Genomic DNA, 6572 nt, shown 5'->3' with positions numbered 1-6572 from the left:
TTATTTTTTTGTATTTAAAAAAAATGTGGACATGCCAGCACCAAGAAGTCCTAAAAGGCAAATACAATACATTGCATGATGCCTTCACAGACCATTCCATAGAAACGTGGAGCCCAGCTTCTAATTTGAATACAAATTGTAGTAATAAAATTGAACACTGATCCAATTTGTGCATGAGATACTTAAAGCATCAAGTATAATATCTAATAATATATTCCATGAATAATGAATTCATTTGTGTTCCAAAAATGGCCCCTGGACAGCACTTTGGACACCACTGGATGTGTCTGCGGAAACTTTACTTAGCAGGCTTTATTCCCCCAACATAAAATAATAAAAAATATCCAGATAATCTCAAGACAATCTTTCCTTTCACTGTTTCTTTTGGCTCCCTTAAAAGCCCCGACATGGACATTTCTCCTTAAAATATGATGACGTTATTAATGTGTGAGAACACATCATTCCAAAAGCTATCTCATGTCCGCAATGGGGCACGAATGGAATTTATTAGGGAATATTTCGAAGGTGACGCAAAAGCAGTTGGAATTCTAAACTGTACGTTCTTCCTGTGTTTGAAACAAATAAAGAATTTTTTTTAGGTTTTTGCGCCAAAAGCGCAGCGCAGCGGAGTGAGAGTGAGAGAGAGAGACAGATCGAGGTGCGAGTGTAAGGTGTTATTTGCATGCATATGTCACATCATGTGTCCTGTGGGAGACACTTCCACGCGGGTGTGGGGATTCACACTGCAACCCCCAGCAATGAGAGTCGATGATAGCCTGTTTGCACTTCATGATAAGGTGCTAAACGACGCTTTTCTCCTGCACTGCAGTGATTCATTAGGCAGACGGCATGATGATTTCTCTATGGGGGCTGCACAAAAAGGACTGCTGGGACAATTTTGTGTATTGGAAGCGTCCAGTTTTGTGGGGAGAACTTAGAACTTGGCAGGAAGAAGGGGTTTTACTGCGTGGTCCACATTTTTCCCACAAACATTTTCTATTTTAGGGTTATATAACTATAACTAACAAATGTAATAATAATAATAATATGGTTGTCAAGGTTTTTGTCACCGTTAATAATTCATATAACAGCCATAATGAATAATAGTGAGTATAAAATAGAGTGTTTTAATGATTAGACAGCATTTTGCACACAGTAGTTCAGGACTCAACTGCTTATCCCTCATAAAAAATATTGCAGGAGTATTGCAGTAGTTCCACTCGAAAAAAAACACATTTAATCTGATTAATTTTAATGATTGAAAAACGCTCTTATAAAATGTGAAAATGCTGTAAAAGATATTGTAAAAATATTGTAAAATATTGTAAAAAATATTAAAAATATTATGATATTATTGTAATATAATATTATAAATATTGTAGGAGTATTGCAGTAGTTCCACTCGAAAAAAAACATATTTTATAATGATGAATTTAATATGATTAATTTTAATGATTGTAAAAAACGCTCTTATAAAATGTGAAAATATTGTAAAAATATTGTAAAAATATTAATAATATTATACTAGTATTATAATATAATATTATTATAATATAATATAATATTATAATATTGTATGACTTTTTCCCATTCTCATCAGCAAATTAATTCCCAAGCCTTTAATTGCTTTATTTAAGATTTAAATGCTTTAATTTTAATATATTGAAATGCACACATGAAGAAAAAAAAACACCCTTCAGGTCAGCTATTATTATTTGTCTTATTAGTAAAACAAACATTACAACTTTCTCTCCTTACATTAACCATTTTGGCCGATAAAAAAACAAGCTGCAAGCCACAAATGACCCCCGGCCTGCACTTTGGACACCAAAATACAATGTGGTGCATTTCCATAGAATTCGAGCTGAAATACAGTATCTGAAATCATGACGTGTAATGGTCCCATTGGGTGGATACACACTCTCCCCATCATCACCATGCTGTGTATTTGTCCGTGTCTGACAGACACTTGTAGGCCATTAAAACTGAGTGTTTAACAGTATCCACCCGCCACCCCCCCACCCCCATGAAAAACACTACTGTGCTTGACTACACACTCAACTTGGGACTGCATCCTGTTTGCTGGTCAGTCTGGGAGGTGTGATTATTAAACCTGTAATAGCCACACCACCTGTTCCCTATTGCAATTTTAATGTAACTGACGCTGGTGGCTCCCCCTAGGGGTTGTGATCAAAATGCTTTGGAAGGCATGTCGGCGTTCATGTAAGAGATAATCTGCAACTGTTATGCTAAGAGTCCACTGGGCCGGCGCCAATGTAATTTGCTGTGGCGCCTTGTGTCACCAATAAGGTGCCTAGTGGCGTGCAGTGGCTCAAACTGACTCCCAACTGGCTCGTGGTGGCCCCTTAACGGCGGCAAAACTTCACTTTGGCGGGAAGAAAATTTCAAAATACTTAAAATCTTTGTGTCCACCAAGAGGAAACAAAAGTCACAAACAATCCGTCTATTGGAATGCACTGGAATGTAATGGCGCGAGCCAAGTTGCGCCAATGATGCTAGGAGTCCACTTGGCCGGCACCAGTTAGAGCCAGTTCGCGCCAAAGATTATGTGATTGCTGCGTAGTGGCCCGCTGTGGCGCCAACATTAATTTGAGCAAACGTTAATTTGGCGCCACAGCGAGCCACAACGTGCCAATCATTTAATCTTTGGCACCAACTGGCACCGGCCCAGTGGACTCCTAGCATTATCATCACTAAACCAGAGATGTCCATAGTGCGGCTTATTATAATCAAAATGGGCATATTTAAGCATTCATCCATCCTGGCGTCACTTCCTGTCCATCCGTCACTCAGCTCCCATAGGAACACATTTATAGTAACACAGAAGTCTTATTTATGTCTTATAATTATGTCTACTATGTTGGATAAAATGAGTGTAAAGAACAGAGCAGAAACATGTCCTTTGGAAAAATGTTACTTAAAACACTTCATACACACAAACAATGCACAAATTTCAACATCAGTAATTGTCCATAGTGGGAATATTCTTGTGCCTTGTGATTGGCTGGCGACCAGTCCAGGGTGTACCCCACCTCTTGCATTACGTCAACTGGGATAGGCTCCAGCATACCCCCAAGACCCTGACAAAGATAAGTGGAATACAAAATGGATGGATGTTGCTTTTAATTTGTTGACCATCATTGCAATCGCAATAAACCAGGCAAAGAAAAAAAGTATTTTGTGATCAGTTTAACAATAAATAAGTACTAAATAAATAAGTAAGTAAATAATAATTATAAGTAAATAATAATAAGTAATAAGTAAATAAGTAAATAATAATAAGTAATAAGTACATAATAAGTAAATAAGTAAATAATAATATATGTAAATAATAATGAGTAAAAAGTAAATAAGTAAATAATAATAAGTACATAATAAGTAAATAATAATAAGTAAATAATAAGTAAATCAGTAAATAAGTAAATAATAATATATGAAACAATAATGAGTAATAAGTAAATGAGTAAATTATAATAATAAGAAAGTAAATTATATTAAATCAAATTGAATTAATTAAATAAGTAAATAATAACAGTAACTAAGTACCAAAATATGACAATTATTCCTTTATTATACATTGAGAGCAAAATAAAGTTAGTAGTGCAAAATGAGTAAAAAACTACAATTGCTTATTACAACAATGTATACAATACATTTGAACAACACAACAAAAAAACACAATTATAGAAGCTAAACAAAAAATATCGACCCCATCCCCTAGTATCGACCCGATGCTGACACAGCACTGATATTTTTGTCTCCCTCACCGGACTCGCTTCAATGGTTTCTAACAGAGTTTTTGGATGTGCCATGAACGCAACAGGAGGTGCGGTGCTCATGGAACAATCATGAAATCATCATTCTCGTCAGTGAAAGCAGGATGTAAGCGCACTAAGTAGTAAATGTCAAACAAACGAGGTGCATGCAATGTTATGCAGATGTCAATAATGATGGTAATACGAGGCGCGCTTGTCAGGCTAATGTTGCGCCGCTGCTGCTGGCGGAGAGCGGATGGGCTTTTCCTCTCTCAATATGCAAATAATGGAAGTCTTGCAGAGGCGATGTTTATTCATACGAGTGGCATCGGTTTGCAGACACAGGCGAAACTTGTTGATGGGAGAGTGTGCAGCAGCCGGGTTCGGACATCATAATGTTTTAACATGTTTGCATGATATGTGCATGGGAAAAAAGAAGTATAAGAATATCCGTCTAAAGTGTGACCACAGTGCCTGCTGCACGTTGTAAAAATGTAAATGTAAAGTATACAAAATTACTCTCAGGTAAAAATTACAAAAAGGTATAATACAATCATAACAAGTTGAGATGTTGATATTACGATCATAATCAGAATTAACACATATTACATCATATTATTTTGGCTTTATAATGTAGTGATACAATATTATATTTTGTTTTATATTTTGGCTTTTTTCGTGTGAACAAAACCTAATCCCTGAGTTTATAAACAATATGTAAATATAACAATATATTTGAACAACACCACAACAATAAACATATATTTGTGAAAATAAACCTGGATAAAAAAAAAGAATTCAAGACAGAATTCATCTCAAAGTACTAAGACGTCATCTTCGCCAACACAAATTTTCAGTAAAGAGTAATGCTAAATGATAAATAAATAAATAAATAAATAAACATAGAAGAGAACTGAAAAATAGTCGTTTGAATTGAGCCCATCACCGATACTTTACATCATTTATGGAAAAATATCAAAGTTGTCCTCCCACAGTATTGCTATTTACAACATGCATGAAAACTATAAATATAAATATACGTATAAATGCAAATTGATCATGTTTGACTGGAACCAGGAACCTCATGACCAACGTTGTTACCAAAAATTTGACTGTACTTTTCAGGGAAAAATAGTTTTCATCCGACCTTTTGAAACCGATTAATAACGAAATCAATATCAATACCCCACACGTTCATCAACATCAGCAACCTTAAATAAAACCAAGGCAACAAGACAAGCAAATGTGACAAAAGACATAAAAGTAACTTCTTCCTTTGTTCTATCACATAAAAGACCTTTTCATTGAATGTATTTACATAATAGTTAACTTGTTACGTTAACTCTGACATTTTGAATTTGAAAGAAACTTCCATTCATCGTGTCCTGTCTCATTAAAGAAATAAATAGTCCATTATCGGTGTTGATTGCACTCTGCTTTTATTACAACTTCACATCTTAACCCGGTGGTGTTAGAATTTGGGTAACTTGAGCATTTCTTATTGAACTGAATTCAAGAAATAAGCCAGAGAAATGGACGGAGTGCGCCTCTTGCTGCCACATAGCCGTTTGTCAAAAACCGAGTCTTCAATCAAGGTAAAAGCCACATTTAATCCCTTAAAAAATAATTAGAAAACATTAATTAGAAAACTATAATACTTGTCTTGAACAGATTAATTAGATTTGCAAAATTTATTATGGGAAATTTTTTTTCGGTTAGAGTATGTTTTGGTTTGAGTCCAACTTTCTGGAACAGATGAATGACACTAACCAAGGTTTGTCGGTAACAATATAAACACAATGACATCAAATCAAATTTTGCAAGTGAATGTGTTATTGTTATCCATCCATGTTCAGACTGAGAAAAAAATGCCTTTCAAGTTGCTAGCCCCGGTTAGCATCCCACCCTTGGCCTTGTGGAAAATACAATACGTCAGGTCGGTTTCATTTTCGTCTAATAAGAGCCTCTTTGACTGGTTGGCTATGGTCCAGTCTGCTAATGTGTGCACAAACTGAATGATGTTCAGTCGAAAAACTGGCCAAAATCAACAATTTCTTTTCTCAACTTGGACTTTTGAATTAAAGCAAACATTTGTTCATCGCATTACGACCGGTAATTGAAGCTGCAAAAACACAGTCATGGACAGAAGGTTGACATCACTTATATAGAAAGAGGCCCTTGGTGATTGAATATGGAAAACGACTTTTAACTGAGGCCCTGTCCACACAGGAATATTCCTGGGATTTTATTTTGGGCAGATTGAAAAAAAATTGTGTCGGATTAGTAAATAATAGCATCCTGTAGCATCCAACAATGTAATACACAAGGAACCACAGGACACACCAAACTATAGAAGAAGTCTGTTGTGTCGGTTGTCTTCTAGTTTCTAGATATTATGTTGGCTTGTTATCAAAGCTCACTTCTGGTCACGTGATGTGACAGCAACGGGGTGGCGACGGATCGTCATCAGTTCGGCCATCTATACTGAAACAACAAGCTGGCGTTATAAGACTTTCCCAGTCTAGAAGTCGCTTTAAAAAAATACAATTTCATGCCATTTCCGTGTGGATGAGAGGCTGAAACGATAAAATACTTTGCAGTTTTGACCTGAAAATGTTTCCATGTGGATGGCCCCTCAGAAAAGCTATCGAAAATTAGTAGTCATGGCGGAGCAAAATAAGGGAGCGGGCACCACCATTAGCCCCGTTTACATGAGGAGTTTTTCATTTTTCCGAATGGAATCTTTCCAAATGACTTCTGAAAACAATGGTATCCATGGAAAAGAATATTCCAATC

Source organism: Doryrhamphus excisus, chromosome 8 (assembly GCF_030265055.1).
Source record: "Doryrhamphus excisus isolate RoL2022-K1 chromosome 8, RoL_Dexc_1.0, whole genome shotgun sequence".
Taxonomy (NCBI): Eukaryota; Metazoa; Chordata; class Actinopteri; order Syngnathiformes; family Syngnathidae; genus Doryrhamphus; species Doryrhamphus excisus.
This window is presented reverse-complemented; position numbering follows the sequence as displayed.